Raw genomic sequence first — 18,048 nt, 5'->3', positions numbered from 1 at the left:
CAGTGCAGATAGACATATGGTGCAGGGTCACGTCGAGTTACATTGTGAGGCCGAGACCATTTTATCATTCATTTGGCTTATAAACACAGACAGGAAGCCGTCCTTGAGCTTGTCATTACTAATAACTGCAGCTCTGTAAATAAAGATCTCTGTAAAGCGAATATAGTTCCTTTAATGGACCATGAAACAACAATTTTCTAGATGAAATCCATTTATTTTTTCTTTAATAGGTCGTATTCCTCCTGTGAAAATGATGATTTTACGTAGATTTTTATATATTTTCCAAAATATACCTCTTTTTAACTAATAAAATTTCGATGAAATTGACTCTGTTATTTCTTCCATTATTTGGAACAATAAGAGACCAAGAATTAATAAGTATCATTTACAGAAATCTAAAAAAGATGGTGGACTTGCACTTCCTAATTTAAGACTGTATTATTGGGCTGTGAATATTAGACAATTACGTTTTTGGTTATATTGGCATGAGAAGAACCAAAAATCATTATGGGTTGATTTGGAATTAAAAGCTGTTAAACAATTTTATTTAACTTCAATTTTAGGAGCTCCATTACCCTTACAGCTCTCTAAAATTCCAAATTTAAATTATTACCCGGTTATTAAACAATCCCTACGGATTTGGGTTCAGTTTCGTTCATTTTTATTTTAAACAATTGAAGTTGTCTAGTTTTTTATATCGAAACTTTTCATTTAAACCTTCAACAACTGACCCCATTTTTCTCCTATGGAAAAATAAAGGGATCCATTCTTTTACAGATTTATTTTGTGATGGTCGATGGATGAACTTTGAAGAGTTAATTAAGAAATTTTCACTCGCTCGTGCACATTTTTTGCAATATGTTCAGGTGAAACATTTTTTACAACGATGTTTACCTAAGTTTCCATATTTACAAGAATCTGATTTGTTGGATTCCATTTTGAAATTGAATCCCTTAGTGAAAGGTTCCATTAGCAGAATTTATCATTTATTTTTGTTACAAAAAGATAACCTATCACTAAAGATTAAACAAGATTGGGAGAGAGAGCTTAAAATGACCCTTGTTAATGAAGATTAGCTTCGACTTTCGAAAAACGTAACTTCTTCTTCTGTATGTGCCAACCATTGTTTAATTCAATTTAAAATTGTTCCCCGTTATTATTTAACAAAGGAGAGACTATCTAAAATATTTCCTACTATAGACAAATGCAGTGATAGATGTGAAACTGAAGTAGCTACTTTGTCACATATGTTCTGGTCATATTATTCATTAAAATCGATTTGAAAATCTTTATTTTCTACAATTTCTAAAGCTCTGAAAATTAATTTACAACCTAATAGATTGACTGTTCTATTTGGAATAGCTCCACATCATATTCAGGGAATTTCACCTTCAGATCTACCTGTAATTGCATTTGTTACACTACTGACAAGAAGGGCTATTTTATTAAAATGGAAAGATATTTCTTCCCCTACATTAATTGAATGGTTTTCTCAAGGAATGTTATGCCTTAGTTTCGAAAAAATAGAAGTAGAACTTTGGATCCTCGATTCGATTTTGAGAAAAGATGGGGTTCTTTTGCCAAATATTATCATTTAAATTGAATTACGCTATATGGTTTCCTTCCAATTTTTTTTATAAATATGAAATGGCGGTTGATGATTCTTATTTTCATATTTAGATGATGGTCAAATGTGTGTTTCTTATGTAGTTAGTGGGTTTTTTTCCAAGTTAAATGGTTTTTTTCCCTTCTATATATATATATTTCCAATTTTATATTTTACGATCAGATTTTTCAGCTTTATTAATTGCATACATATTAATCTATTGAAGTTTTGTATCATTTTGTAGCTGTAGAAGATTCTGTACCAATAAAAAAATTCTAAAAATGAAAAAAAAAATGAAAACGACAAAACAGTAACTGCGACAAAGCATTACGGCTGCAGAGAAAGTGCAGTGCAGATAGACATATGGTGCAGGGTCACGTCGAGTTACATTGCGAGGCCGAGTCCATTTTATCATTCATTTGGTTTCTAACCACAGACAGGAAGCCGTCCTTGAGCCGGGTGGTTCGCGCTTTAAGGCTTTTGTATCTCTTCCCCGATGGGGGAGCGGGTTTGCAGCAAGAATGTCCAGGTTGTGAGGATATTTGAGTACATGACCTGCTTTTCCGAGGCAGGGGAAGTGTAGGAAGAGTCCATGGAGGGGAGGCTTGTTTCTCTGATGTTCTCTGCCGTTCCTTGCAGTCATGGGCAGAGCAGTAGCCATACGAAGCCGTGAAGTATCGACAAGGAGCTCAGAGTCCTCGGCCTTCACCCTGCCTTGTGTAGCTGGATCCTGGACTTCCTGGCAGATCGGCGGCAGGTGGTAAGAGTGGGCTCCATCTCCTCTGTCTCTCTGACCCTCAGCACACATACCCCACAGGGGTGTCTCTTTGCCGCCTCCTTTACTCTCTGTATATCCATGACTTGGGTCGCCACCCACAGCTCCAATCTGTTAGTTAAATTTGCTGACTACACTGCACTGACTGGCCTAATCTCAGATAATAACGAGGCAGCCGACAGAGAAGAAGTCATCACCCCGACACAGTGGTGTCAAGAAAACAACCTCTCCCTCATTGTGACAAAAACACAGGAGCTGGTTGTGGATTACAGGAGGAATGGAGACAGGGAACAAATTCAACATTTCCAAGTCTGTTATTGACACAAAATGCACATTTTAATATTGATCATGACACAATGTATTTTATATATTGTTAATGACATAAAGCATATTTATAGATTGTTGCTGACAGAGAATCATATAACTTGTGTTCCTTGTGTTACCTGAATGTACTTGCCCGTGACGCTGCCACAAGTCAGTGTTTCTCTGTCCCTGTACCTTCCCGTACTTGTGCACTTGGCAATAAATTCAACAGGACCTGAGAAATCTCAGTGAGATTTGATTAGTGATGATCATCTTGGCAGCTCGGTAGGTCGAATGTATGAGACAGTACACTGTTAAATGCAAAACCCTGAACAGTGTCGATGATCAGAGGGATCTTAGACTCCAAGTTCATCGCTCCCTGAAAGAGACTGCACAGATTGACCGGGAGTTTAAGAGGGCAAAGGGCATGGTTGTCTTTATTAGTTGAAGCATTGAGTTCAAAAGTCGGGAAGCTGTGTTGCGGCTGTTACGAGCCTGCGGTCGTACTGTGACTGTTTCTTTAAGAGCGCCGGCGTGAGCAGGCGGGACTATGACGTCAGTCACAGGCTGACAGCGCTGACTGTGGACTGAACCATAAGAGAGAGAGAGAGCGATCTGCAGACAGGCAGGCGGACAGTCTAAAGAGAGAGAGAGAGAGACTGGAAAAGCTGATCGCTTCAGTTAGTCGCAGCTGAGGCTTGGATCTCTCCTATGCCCATAAGAGTGGGTTGATCATCGGTACACGGAACCACAACGAATGTGTGTGGCTGTCACTTCGTATAATCCATAGGAATGGATTTTGGAATATCTTGTATTAACCCTTGCCTGGGTATGTTGTGTGGTAACCCCTGGAAGACGGTATTCCTGTGACAGGTTACTTTCGCTGATAACTCGTCTGTGGACGGATTCAACGGATAAGAAGTTCGTCGGCGGTTATTTTGATGTAACGGCCTTTTCTCTACGTTTCACCCTGGATTATAAATATCTCTCTCCCGTCATTTATTCCGTGGATTACTGAACTTCCCTACTTTACCATCTCAAGACTCTGAGCTTTGTTCCCTCACGATCAATAGTCTGGGAGTTATATTTATACATATATACACTTAACTCTGTCAACTTCCCTTTATTTTGTTAAGTTACTATATTATAAGTAGATACTAATAAAGAGAGTGGTTTTAACATCAAAACCAGACTCCAGTGTGAACTCTGTTGCTGCTGGTTCGTTTCTAAACCGTTTCAGTTCGTAACACAGTTTTATAAAACTAGTTAGACCACATCTGGAGTGTTTCACACAGTTCTGGTCGCCCTCATTCTCGGAAGGATGTCGGGGCTTTTGAGAGGGCGCAGAAGAGGTTTCCCAGGACACTGCCTGGTTTAGAGGGCATGAGCTATAACGAGAGGCTGGACAAACTTGTGTTGTTTTCTCCAGAGCGGCGCAGGCTGGGGTGAGACTGGATGGACGTTTATAACATTACGAGAGGAATAGATAGAGTGGACAGACGATATATTTTTCCCGGGGGTTGAAATGTCTAATACATTTAAGGTGAGAGGAGATGTGAGCGGCAAGTTTGCTTCTTTCCACAGACTAATGAGTAGCTGGAGACTCTGCCTGGGGCGGGGGGGAGGGGGGTGGTCCCCAATCCTGACACGTGATCCCGTTTGTCCCTCCCATATAACCGCAGATGGGCAGCATCTGCACGTCTGTTTTCGAGGCCCCGCCTCCCGATGATGTAACAATCTCTTCGCGCATGCTCACAGTCTCCGGGTGGACGGAGTTATCCTCTACGCTCAGAGCTGAAGTGGGTCGGCTGTGTGTTCAGGAAAGACTTTCGTCTCTTCCGTCGGGATCACTGTCTGCGGGCCGAAGATATCACTTTCCCATCGGTGAGTATTGAGACCGATCCCGAGCGGGGAGATCCGATGTTGGCCGTGAGCCCCGAACTGAGGGCCAGGAATTCATTTGTTTCCAAACTATCTGGGCTCGTCAGAAATGTGTCGACTTCACTTAATCTGCATTGAACGATCCAAAACCAGGAGCCCAGGCTGTCTGTTTTCACAGAATTGAAATATAAGTCCCGCCGTCAGGTCACGTGAGGCTGTGTGCCGCAGATTCGCTCCGCCCTCCGCTTTGTGACGCCAGATCACGTGGTGTGATTTTGGCCGCTGAGTCTCATTAACTTCCCCGAACTCTCCCCGTTTCCTGAGGCTCCTCGCATTTGTCCTGGAGCTTTATGGCTGTTGTGTCTTCTCCCGGAGTGGGGTGGGTGAGAAAGGAGAACGTCCCAGGTTGTGGGGATCTTTGATTTCACTGCCTGCTTTACCGAGGGACTGGGAAGTCTAGGGGGAGAATGGTTCGAGCCTCAGCTCCACGCAGCCTGTTGTGTCCTTTAGCAAGGCATTTAGCCACACATTACTCCTGCACGTTCATAGCCCAGCGACGGCGGCCGGTCCAGTATGTACAAGAGAGGATCTGTAAACAAATTTCCTGAAATAGACCTGTTTTAACCTGGAAATGGAGTGATTGTATAACAGTAACGGAAGTGCAACTTTTCCCTGTAAATTATCCTGGAACCGATTTGACTGTTATTCCTGGAAATGTGTACAGTGCAGTTGTTGCTAACAAGGCTTACAAGAATAATCTCAGGAATGATCGGCGTCATGTATGAGGAGCATTTGATGGTTCTGGACCTGTGCTCAATGGAGTTCAGAGGGACGGTGGGGGTGGTGGGGGGATGTATGGTTAAGTAAACCTACCAAATGTTGAAAAGCCTGGATACAGTGGACATGGAGTGGATGTTTCTATTAGACAGAGAGTCTGTGATCTGACAGCACGGTCTCAGAATAAAGTTGCTTCCCTTTAAAACTGAGATGAACATTTTTTTGGCCAAAAGATGTCTGATATCAATGGCTTAACGACATGATGGCCTGCTTGGACCTCGAAAAAATTCATTATTCAGTTCTTAATTCGGATCTAAAGTTCCATAAGGTCTGGGGACCTTTTATCGAGTACTTTCATAACCTTCCTCTTGACTAGGGTTTTTTTTTCTTTTTTTTTCTTCTTTTCGGTCCCTTGCTTTCAGCTCCCTTTTTTTTCTGGTAGCAGGCATTATTATCCTCTGTTGCCAAGTGTATTCACAGTCTGGGAGTTTGACTGTCCGGACTTATACTCTCTATATTGTGTGGTGGTTGGTCTGGAATTGTTGTTTTTTTTCTTGTGTTGTGGGGCTTGGGGAGGACACTAAGCTCACTTGTCTTTAATTTAGGTGCTTTTTTGTTAAAGTCTCTTCCTTTGTAGCATATTGTTATTGTATGCTTAATCTTGCACTGTATTAATGCTCCTCATTGGGATTTGGGGTTTTTAATTTTGTAAAATGTTTTGAAAAACTAATAAAAAAAATTTTTTTTAAAGATGTCTGATATGTGGAATTTGTTGCCGCAGAATTTGTTTGAGGCTGCCATTTGGGTATATTTGTGAAGATTAATATCCTGATGATTGCTGAGTAGCTTCAGGGTTACAGGAGGAAGGCAGGAATATGATGTTGGAATAAAAATCAGCCCTGGTTGAGTGGTTGAGTGGTGGGCAGACCAGATGGATTGAATCACCTAATTCTGTTCCTGACTGAATGATGGCTCCTTCTTATCCCATATCGTTTTGTGACATGTGAGGGACAATAAAATATTGTTTACTGAGGTAATTACATCTGCCTTCAGTGTTTAAATTTCAGTGAGTTTTGTTCTTAGTAACATTAAGCAGAAATGTTTGGTTCTCCTTTTCATTGTTAATGTGCCTCATTATCTCTCTGGTTAAAGTTAGACCTGCGGTGAGAGGTTTATTGGAAGAAAAACCCCAACTGGAGGCAAAGCACGACTGAAGACGAGGGAACAGCAACAAGTGAACCAGCCCGAGGATTGAGAGCATCAACTGGAGAGAACCCATCTGACACGGAGTTTCCAGTGAGTCAGTCAGGAGAGTGTTTGGTGAGTCTCATTTACTCAAACACTGGTCCTTTAGACATTACATACCTGTACAAAGGAAGGTAGGAAATAGTTGGGAGTGAGACTGAATGTGCCCAGAAGAACCAGTTATGCCAGTACCAGTCAGACCCAGTTGTGAAGAAGCCCCCCCCCCCCCCCCCCCCAATATTCCCTTTAAACTTTTTGTCCTTCACCCTTAACCCATGTCCTCTGGGGGTTTTTTTCTCTCCCCCAGCCTCAGTGGAAAAAGCCTGCTTGCATTCACTCTGTCTATACCCATCATAATTTTATATACCTCTATCAAGTCTCCCCTCATTCTTCTACACTCCTAAGAATGAAGTTCTAACCTATTCCACCTTTCTCTGTAACTCAGTTTCTTAAGTCCCGGCAACATCCTTGTAAACCTTCTCTGCACTCTTTCAACCTTATTAATATCCTTCCTGTAATTTGGTGACCAAAACTGCACACAATACTCCAAATTTGGCCTCACTAATACCTTATACAACCTCACCATAACATTCCAACTCTTATAATCAATACTTTGATTTATAAAGGCCAATGAACCAAAAGCTCTCGTTACTACCCTATCTACCTGTGATGCCACTTTTAGGGAATTTTCTATCAGTATTCCTAGATCGCTCTGTTCTAGTGCACTCCTCAGTGCCCTGCCATTTACCTTGTATGTTCTACCTTGGTTTTTCCTTCCGAAGTGCAACACCTCACATTTGTCTGTATTAAACTGCATCTGCCATTTTTCAGCCCATTTTTCCAGCTGGTCCAGATCCCTCTGCAAGCTTTGAAAACCTTCCTCACTGTCCACTACACCTCCAATCTTTGTATCATCAACAAATTTGCAGATCCAATTCACCAAATTATCATCCAGATCATTGATATAGATGACAAATAACAATGGACCCAGCACTGATCCCTGTGGCACACCACTAGTCACAGTCCTCCACTCAGAGAAGCAATCGTCCACTACCACTCTCTGACTTCTCCCATTCTCAATTCCCAATCAAATTTACTACCTCACCATGTATACCTAGTGACTGAATCTTCCTAACTAACCTCCCATGCGGGACCTTGTCAAAGGCCTTACTGAAGTCCACTACATCCACTGCCTTGCCTTCATCAACTTTCCTTGTAACCTCCTCGAAACTCTCTAATATATTTGTTAAACATGGCACAAAGCCATGTTGACTCTCCCTAATAAGTCCCTGTCTATCTAAATAATTGTCGATCCTATCTCTTAGTACTCCTTCCAATAATTTACCCATGACCGACATCAAACTTACCAGCCTATAATTTCCTGGATTACTTTTAGAGCCTGCTTTAAACAAAGGAACAACATGAGCTATCCTCCCATCCTCTGGCACCTCACCCATAGATAACGACATTTAAATATATCTGCCAGGGCACCTGCAATTTCAACACTAATCTCCTTCAAGGTCCGAGGGAATATCCTGTCAGGTCCTGGAGATTTATCTACTTGCCTCAAGGTAGCAAGCACCTCCTCCTCTTCTATCTGTATAGGTTCCATGACTTGTTTGCTTGTTTGCCTTATTTCCATTGACTCCATGCCAGTTTCCTTAGTAAATTCAGACACAAAAAAACCATTTAACATCTCCCCAATTTCTTTTGGTTCCATACATAGCCAACTGCTCTGATCTTCAAGAGGACCAATTTTATCCCATAACTATCCTTTCGCTATTACTATACCTGTGGAAGCTCTTACTATCCTTCACCTTGACTGCCAACGCTACCTCATGTCTTCTTTCAGCCCTCCTGATTTCTTCCTTAAGTATTTGTTTGCACTTTTTATACTCCTCAAGTACCTTCTTTGCTCCCTGTTTCTTATACATGTCATACATCTCTCTCTTCTTTATCAGAGTTCCAATATCCATCGAGAACCAAGGTTCCTTATTCTTATTCACTTTGCCTTTAATCCTGAGACTTTGTCCCCAGGGTGTCCTCATGGGCCGTCCGGAAATGATTTCAGCTGGTGACAACCCTGTTTTCCCCTGTGGGGTAACTCTCATGTGGAATCGGGCTAATGGTTGGACTTTCAACCAAGTGGGTCCAGTCTCCACCGTTAGTCTGGCCAATTTACTCTTCAGAGTGCCATTGGCTCTTTCCACTCTGCCAGCGGCCCGTGGGTGGTGTACACAGTGGAATTGTTGCTTGATAGCTAGTTTGTTACGTACTCCTTCATTTACTTTCACCATAAAGTGTGGGCCATTGTCAGAGCTCAGCATCTCTGGCAGGCTGTACCTGGGAATTATTTCCCTTAATAATACCTTCACAACAGTCACAGCAGTATTAATGGTAGTTGGAATAGCTTCAATCCATCTACTAAACACATCTATAATAACTAAGCAGTATCTATAGCAATGGACTCTAGGCAATTCAATAAAATCAACTTGTAGACACGAAAAAGATCCACCTGTCAAGGGAGTCATACCCGGTGTGCAGGGTACAGGTTACCAACCATTCCCTCCTTTCCCAGGTGTGTACAGTTATGTATATAATCGGCCAATATTGGTAAAAACTGTGTAGGAACACAAACCTGTCCCGCTGGGAGATCCAAAAACCTAGATCGTGGTCTTTCTGGCACCCCATCTGGGACCACAGTTTTCACTCCTCCTCAGAGGCATACCCCTGAGAAGAACAAAACTCAAGGTAGCTGTAGAGCAGTGAGTTAAGTTGTTTACAAAGGTGGCATTACTAAAGGGGTGGCCAGAGAAAGTCAGGAATCCCCACGTTCCCAGAGATCCCCGTAGTCATGTACAATTCCAAATGCATAACGGGAGTCTGTGTAAACGTTCCCACTTTAGTCCATTGCTGGGATACAGGCACGAGTCAGAGCAAACAGCTCAGCCTTCTGGATGGAGACAGCTGCTTCAAAAGAGGCCTGCTCAATTACTTCACTGTCCGTCACTATTGCATAGTCAGAATATCGTTTTCCTGATGGATCCACAAAAGAGCTTCCGTCCTCATAAAACGTTGCCTCAGGCTAGAGGGGGTATTGCGGAATGGATGGGAGAGTCTGTCCTTCTTTCACAGTGATCCGGATGGGCTAGAGGGGGTATTGCAGAATGGATGGGAGAGTCTGTCCTTCTTTCACAGTGATCCTGACGGCCTAGAGGGGGTATTGCAGAATGGATGGGAGAGTCTGTCCTTCTTTCACAGTGATCCGGATGGGCTAGAGGGGGTATTGCAGAATGGATGGGAGAGTCTGTCCTTCTTTCACAGTGATCCTGATGGCCTAGAGGGGGTATTGCAGAATGGATGGGAGAGTCTGTCCTTCTTTCACAGTGAACCGGACAGGCTAGAGGGGGTATTGCAGAATGGATGGGAGAGTCTGTCCTTCTTTCACAGTGATCCGGACAGGCGAGAAGGGGTTTTGTGGAATGGATGGGAGAGTCTGTCCTACTTTCACTGTGATCCGGACAGGAGGGCTGACTTCATGGACTGAAATTGCCCAGAGATGGGGTACAACGTCTTGTGTTCGGTCACTATTAAAAGAATGTCTTACCAGATGTCCTGTTTTCACCTCAGACTCCTTCCAGTATCGGAGTTGGCCCACGGCAAAGTCTTGCCAGTCTCCCTCGGTGCTGGAGGCCTGTTTCGTCAGGGTGTAGGCAAGGAGCCCTAGGCTCTTTGGCTTGAACCCAGGGCAAACCCTGAAGGTGGTATGGGGAACCACCAATCCTGTCTGTCGCCAAAAGAAATCTGGAACTTCAGTAAGAAATGCAATGCCGTCTCTTCCTTTAACCTCTCCAATCACCATGACTGGGAATTTCTGTCCCTCGAGGGGTGCATAATATTAGCTTTCCTCAGTTGAGCACCACGTAGGGTCATAGCACAGAGTCACATGAGAGTCGGCCGCTGGCAAAAGGGGTTCAAATGTACTGGAGTCCAGATAAAGTGCCCACCACTGGCTGGTCAGAGGAAGCTATCAGTTGTTCGCAGTTCCAACGTGATATCCTTGTCCGTGCATAGAATCTCGACTTCCAACGGACAGAGCAAGTCTCTCCCTACGAGATTACACCCCCGTCTGGTGGTGACTGTAAATGAAACCTCACACTGGTTCCCCTGGAATTCCACCTGCAGTGGCTGGGTACGTGAATACGTACGTTCCATGCCTTCGAAAGCAGACAGAGTGATTGTAGCGTCTGATAGCTGGAATCCCTTTTCCGATACTGTTTCCTGATCGACAGTGGTTGTGGTTGCCCTCATATCAATCATAAATGGAACTGGATTTCCAGCAACTTGCAATATTACATTGGGCTCTTCCTGAGGGTTGGCACTCATGGTTGGAAGCATCTTCTTGTCAGTTTCTAAACGGGTTGTTGTCCCCACCTGTCCCTTGGTAGGTTTTTGTTCCCATTTCTGTTCCTCAGATAAAGCCCGCTCGCATCCTTCTTCCTGCTGAGCATATTCACCTTTAATATTAGTTCCCTGCGGAGTTGATCGGGATTCGAAAGTTGGGTCCTAATGATATGTGAAAGCTCGTCACATTCGATTTCGGTCATTGTCAGTCCAATCCATATTATTTGTTTTAATCATGTTGGCTAACTTAGTTGGTAAGTATTGGAGCAGTAGGGCATTGAACTGGGGGAACAGATTCCCATCATTAAAGTCTTGGTCTCCTGCAAAGGTGCCGTAGCAGGCCACAAATCGCTCTCAATAGTCTGGTCCTGATTTCCCAGCCTTATGTTTGCATTCAGGTACTGTAGTGATGTTTACAGGTCGCTGCAGAGCCCTTTCCAAAGCTTGAATGATCTGGTCCATCTGTTCATTCTCATTATGGTTTCCTGCCTGTAACGCCTGATAGGTTTGGTATCTCAATTCTGCCTTCCATTTCCACCCCTCATCAGCTGAGAGAATCATGCAGCAGAGACTGAATAAATCTTGCAGAGTCGCATTAAACATTTGTGTAGTACTGTGGACACACTGAGCAAACTGTGCTGGTTTTTCTTTTCTATCTGGGGCCTGATTCATGATTATTATCATTTCTTGAGGCTTCCAGGGTGCATACACAGGAATCACTGAGGGCTGTCCCTCCTCCTAATCCTAGGGGGAGCGTTTGCTACTGTTGTTCAGGAGGATTTAAACTAATGTGGCAGGGGGGTAGGAACAAGTGCAGAGAGACAGAGGGGTGTAAAATGAGAGTAGAAGCAAAAAGTAGTAAGGTGAAAAGTAAAAGTGGCAGGCAGTCAAATCCAGAGCAAAAATCAAAAAGGGCCACTTTTCAACATAATTGTATAAGGGCTAAGAGTGTTGTAAAAACAAGCCTGAAGGCTTTGTGTGTCAATGCAAGGAGCATTCGTAATAAGGTGGATGAATTGAATGTGCAGATAATTATTAATGAATATGATATAGTTGGAACCACAAAGACATGGCTCCAGGGTGACCAAGGATAGGATCTCAACATCCAGGGATATTCAATATTCAGGAGGGATAGACAGGAAAGAAAAGGAGGTGGGGTAGCGTTGCTGGTTTTGAGAAGAGATTAACGCAATAGAAAGGAAGGACATTAGCCTGGAGGATGTGCAATCGAAATGGGTAGAGCTGCGTAACACTAAGGCGCATAAAACGCTGGTGGGATTTGTGTACAGGCCACCTAACAGTAGTAGTGAAGTTGGGGATGGCATTAAACAGGAAATTAGAAATGCTGCAAAAAAGGAACAGCAGTTATAATGTGTGACTTCAATCTACATATAGATTGGGTGAATCAAATTGGTAAGGGTGCTGAGGAAGAGGATTTCTTAGAATGTGTGCGGGATGGTTTTTGAACCAACATGTCGAGGAACCAACTGGAGAGCAGGCCATTCTAGACTGGGTATTGAGCAATGAGGAAGGGTTAATTAGCAATCTTGTCATGCGAGGCTCCTTGTGTAAGAGCGAACATAATATGGTGGAATTCTTCATTAAGATGGAGAGTGACATAGTTAATTCGGAACCAAATGTTCTGATCTTAAACAAGGACAACTTTGAAGATATGACATGTGAATTAGCTAAGACAGACTGGCAAATGATATTTAAAGGGTTGACGGTGGATAGAAACATAGACACATAGAAAATAGGTGCAGCAGTAGGCCATTCGGCCCTTCGAGCCTACACTGCCATTCAGTATGATCATGGCTGATCATCCAACTCAGAACCCTGAACCTGCTTTCTCTCCATACCCCTGATCCCTTTAGCCACAAGGGCCATATCTAACTCCCTCTTAAATATAGCCAATGAACTGGCCTCAACTGTTTCCTGTGGCCGAGAATTCCACAGATTCTCCACTCTCTGTGTGAAGAAGTTTTTCCTCATCTCGGTCCTAAAAGTCTTCCCCTTTATCCTTAAACTGTGACCCCTCGTTCTGGACTCCCCCAACATTGGAAACAATCTTCCTGCATCTAGCCTGACCAATCCCTTTAGAATTTTATACGTTTCAATAAGATGCCCCATCAATCTTCTAAATTCCAGTGAGTATAAGCCTTGTCGATCCAGTCTTTCTTCATATGAAAGTCCTGCCATCCCAGGAATCAATCTGGTGAACCTTCTTTGTACTCCCTCTATGGCAAGAATGTCTTTCCTCAGATTAGGGGACCAAAACTGCACACAATATTCTAGGTGCGGTCTCACCAAGGCCTTGTACAACTGCAGTAGCACCTCCCTGCTCCTGTACTCAAATCCTTTTGCTATGAATGCTAGCATACCTTTCGCCTTTTTCACCGCCTGCTGTACCTGCATGCCTCCCTTCAATGACTGGTGTACAATGACACCCAGGCCTCGTTGCACCTCCCCTTTTCCTAATTGGCCACCGTTCAGATAATAATCTGTTTTCCTGTTCTTGCAACCAAAATGGATAACCTCATATTTATCCACATTAAATTGCATCTGCCATGAATTTGCCCACTCACCTATCCTATCCAAGTCACCCTGCATCCTCTTAGCATCCTCCTCACAGCTAACACCGCCGCCCAGCTTCGTGTCATCCACAAACTTGGAGATGCTGCATTTAATTCCCTCATCTAAATCATTAATATATATTGTAAACAACTGGGGTCCCAGCACTGAGCCTTGCGGTACCCCACTAGTCACTGCCTGCCATTCTGAAAAGGTCCCGTTTACTCCCACTCTTTGCTTCCAGTCTGCCAACCAATTCTCTATCCACATCAATACCGTACCCCCAAGACCATGTGCTTTAAGTTTACACACTAATCTCCTGTGTGGGACCTTGTCAAAAGCCTTTTGAAAATCTAAGTATACCACATCTGCTGGCTCTCCCCTATACACTCTACTAGTTACATCTTCAAAAAATTCTATAAGATTCGTCAGACAAGACTTTCCTTTCACAAATACATGCTGACTTTGTTCGATGATTTCACCTCTTTCCAAATGTGCTTTTATCACATCTTTGATAACCGACTCTAACATTTTCCCGACAACAGACTAACCGGTCTATAATTCCCCGGTTTTTCTCTCCCTCCTTTTTTAAAAAGTGGGGTTACATTAGTCACCCTCCAATCCTCAGGAACTAATCCAGAATCTAAGGAGTTTTGAAAAATTATCACTACTGCATCCACTATTTCTTGGGCTACTCTGGGATGCAGACCATCTGGCCCTGGGGATTTATCTGCCTTTAATCCCCTCAATTTACCTAACACCACTTCCCTACTAACATGTATTACCCTCAGTTCCTCCATCTCACTGGACCGTCTGTCCCTTACTATTTCCAGAGGGTTATTTATGTCCTCCTTAGTGAAGACAGAACCAAAGTAGTAATTCAATTGGTCTGCCATGTCTTTGTTCCCTATGATCAATTCACCTGTTTCTGACTGTAAAGGTCCTTACATTTGTCTTGACCAATCTTTTTCTTTTCACATATCTTTAAAAGTTTTTTACAGTCAGTTTTTGTGATCCCTGCCAGCTTTCTCTCATAATCTTTTTTCCCTTTCCTAATTAAGCCCTTTGTCCTCCTCTGCCAGTCTCTGAATTTCTCCCAGTCCTCAGGTGTGCTGCTTATTTTTGCTAATTTATATGTTTCTTCTTTGAACTTGATACTATCCCTAATTTCCTTTGTCAGCCACGGGTGTACTACCTTCCCTGGTTTATTCTTTTTCCAAACTGGGATGAACAAATGTTGTAGTTCATCCATGTGATCTTTAAATGCTTGCCATTGCATATCCACCGTCAACCCTTTAAGTATCATTTGCCAGTCTATCTTAGCTAATTCACGTCTTATACCTTCAAAGTTACCCTTCTTTAAGTTCAGAACCTTTGTTTCTTAATTAACTATGTCACTCTCCATCTTAATGAAGAATTCCACCATATCATGGTCACTCTTACCCAAGGGGCCTCGCACGACAAGATTGCTAACTAACCCTTCCTCTTTGCTCAATACCCAATGTGGAATGGCCTGCTCTCTAGTTGGTTCCTCAACATTCATATGCAATGGCAAGCATTTAAAGATTGCATGGATGAACTACAACAAGTGTTCATCCCAGTTTGGCAAAAGAATAAACCAGGGAAGGTAGTGCACTTGGATAGGTTAGGTGAGTAGGCATATTCATGGCAGATGCAACTTAATGTGGATAAATATGCGGTTATTCACTTTGTTTGCAAGAACAGGAAAACAGATTATTTTCTGAATGGTCAATTAGGAAAAGGGGAGGTACAATGAAACCTGGGTGTCATTCTACACCAGTCATTGAAAGTGGGCATGCAGGTACAGCAGGCGGTGAAAAAGGCAAATGGTATGTTGGCATTCATAGCAAAAGGATTTGAGTACAGGAGCAGGGAGGTTCTACTGCTGTTGTACAAGGCCCTGGTGAGGCCACAGCCGGAGTACTGTATGCAGTTTTGGTTCCCTAATCTGAGGAAAGACATTCTTGCCATAGAGGGAGTACAAAGAAGGTTCAACAGATTGATTCCTGGAATGGCAGGACTTTCATATGAAGAAAGACTGGATCGACAAGGCTTATATTCGCTGGAATTTAGAAGACTGAGGGGGGATCTTATTGAAATGTATAAAATTCTAAAGGGATTGGACAGGCTAGATGCAGGAAGATTGTTTCCTATGTTGGGGGAGTCCAGAGTGAGGGGTCACAGTTTAAGGATAAAGGGGAAGCCTTTTAGGAACAAGATGAGGAAAAACTTCTTCACACAGAGAGTGGAGAATCTGTGGAATTCTCTGCCACAGGAAACAGTTGAGGCCAGTTCATTGGCTATATTTAAGAGGGAGTTAGATATGGCCCTTGTGGCTAAAGGGATCAGGGGTATGGAGTGAAAGCAGGTACAGGGTTCTGAGTTGGATGATCAGGCATTATACTGAATGGCGGTGCAGGCTTGAAGGGCCTAATGGCCTACTCCTGCACTTATTTTCTATGTTTCTATGTGTAGAAAATTAAAATCTCCCACAATCACAACCTTGTGCTTACTACAAATATCTGCTATCTCCTTACAAATTTCCTTCTCCAATTCTCGCTCCCAATCAGGTGGTTTATAATACACCCCTATAAGTGTTACTATACCTTCCCCATTCCTCAATTCCACCCAAATAGGCTCCCTAAATGAGCCCTGTAATCTATCCTGTCAAAGCACCACTGTAATATTTTCTCAGAAAAGCATTGCAATATCTCCCACTCTTGCCCTTCTGATTCTATCACACCAGAAGCAACGAAATCCAGGAATATTTAGTTGCCAATCACACCCCTCCTGCAACCATGTTTCACTAATAGATACAACATCATATTTCCAGTTATCAATCCATACTCTAAGCTCATCCACCTTTCTTACAATGCTCCTAGCATTAAAATAGATGCATTCAAGAAACTTTCCACCTCTTCCTCTCTGTTTATCCCTAATGGTGCAAATAACTTTATTATCTCTTTTTTTCCCTTCTCCCCTACATCTTCGGTCTGAGCGCTCCTACATCAGGGAGGAAGTTCAAATGATCTCTGTGTTAAATGTTTAACCATCACGGTGACTGAAGGCAGCTGCAGGTTCATGAGGGACTGTTACTGTCAGATTCTGCAGTTCTTGCGGCTGCTCATCGCACCCAGGACTGAACCCTGGTCACTGAGCATTGGAGGAGTCTGTTCTGCTGATGTTAGCCTTAAACTAGACTGGTGTTTAATATTGTGGATCTGTGAAAGATAAATCAGTTCTGTGTCAAATCCCATGTCTCAGGTACTTACTGTCTCTACCACACTCACAATGTACACTAGAAAGGCCACTCGGCCCATCTGGTTCCTGCCCAAGTTTCTGTTCCTTATCAGTATATCAAAATCTCTCCCTGCCATTCCCCTCTCACTCTCCCTGAGGTGACAGGTTGCAGCTAGTCACCACTCCGTGGGATAGATTTCCCATGAATTTCATGGAAACATATAAATGCACAACACATTACAGATGCTTTATCCCACATTGCCATGCCGACCATGTATCTTACTCTAGAAACTGCTCAGAATTACTCTACCACATAGCCACCCATTTTCCTAAGCTCCATGTACCTATCTGAGAGTCTCTTAAAAGACCCTATTGTATCCGCCTCTACCACTGTTGCTGGTGGTGCTTTCCATACACACACCACTCTTTGTTTAAAAAACTTAGCTCTGACATCTCCTCTGTACTTACTTCCAGGCAGCTTAAAGCTATTCCCCCTCGTGTTAGCCATTTCAGCCCTGGGGGAAAAGCCTCTGGCTATCCACACGACCAATGCCTCTCATCATCTTAGACACCCGCATGATTTTCTCCAGGGTGAATAAGACGATGAGCTCACTGTGGTTTTGACGTTCTCTCTCTCTCCCTCTCTCTCTCTCTCCTTGTGTCTGACGTCACAGCCCCGCCTCACTCAGGCACTTAAAGCGACACTCACAGTAAATGAACCCGCGGTCTCGCAACACAATGCGCATCTAAAGCCTGACAGCAGACCAGTGAGTAAATCTTTGATGGTGCAGAGTCAAAAACCAAAAAGTTGCCAGCCTGAGTCAGGGCTTTGGGGCTCCAGAGAGAGATGGGGTCTAGAGTTTACGAGGAGGAGGAGGAGGAGGAATCAGACCAGCAGGATGTGGCTACAAAAGGAAGATCAGAAACGTTTGTAAACTGGTTGACCGGAAAAAAAGGTGGTTAATTTCAGGCAGCAATTGTGGAGAGGAATAAAAAGACAACGTTTAGACAGAGCCCCTTCAGCATGCCTAGCCTGTGTACTCCGCTGCTTAGTTGCTCTCTGAATTGCAGAGTTCCTCCAGCGTTTTGTGTGTGTGCATCTCTGTATTTCCAGCAACTGCAGAATCTCCTGTGTTTTATAACTGCATTTTACTTTGGCATTAGATACACGTTGATATTGAGTATATTGTTTATGGGAGCCGCTTTCTGCATTAAAACAGCTGTA

General features: G+C 43.2%; 2 long non-coding RNA genes across 2 annotated transcripts in view; one reads left to right on the top strand and one right to left on the bottom strand.

Annotated features, from left to right (window-relative positions):
• LOC140721243 (uncharacterized) overlaps positions 1–18,048 on the bottom strand; it is a 219,605-nt gene that overhangs the window by 151,101 nt on the left and 50,456 nt on the right. The window lies entirely within an intron of this gene.
• Positions 4,418–18,048, top strand: part of LOC140721241 (uncharacterized) — a 100,112-nt gene continuing 86,481 nt past the window's right edge. Inside the window, exons 1-2 of the long non-coding RNA XR_012097347.1 lie at positions 4,418–4,568; positions 6,495–6,662. This is a non-coding gene — a long non-coding RNA (uncharacterized lncRNA). The remainder of the gene's footprint in view (positions 4,569–6,494; positions 6,663–18,048) is intronic.

This window comes from Hemitrygon akajei, unplaced genomic scaffold (assembly GCF_048418815.1).
Source record: "Hemitrygon akajei unplaced genomic scaffold, sHemAka1.3 Scf000053, whole genome shotgun sequence".
NCBI classification, from domain to species: domain Eukaryota; kingdom Metazoa; phylum Chordata; class Chondrichthyes; order Myliobatiformes; family Dasyatidae; genus Hemitrygon; species Hemitrygon akajei.
This window is presented reverse-complemented; position numbering and strand designations above follow the sequence as displayed.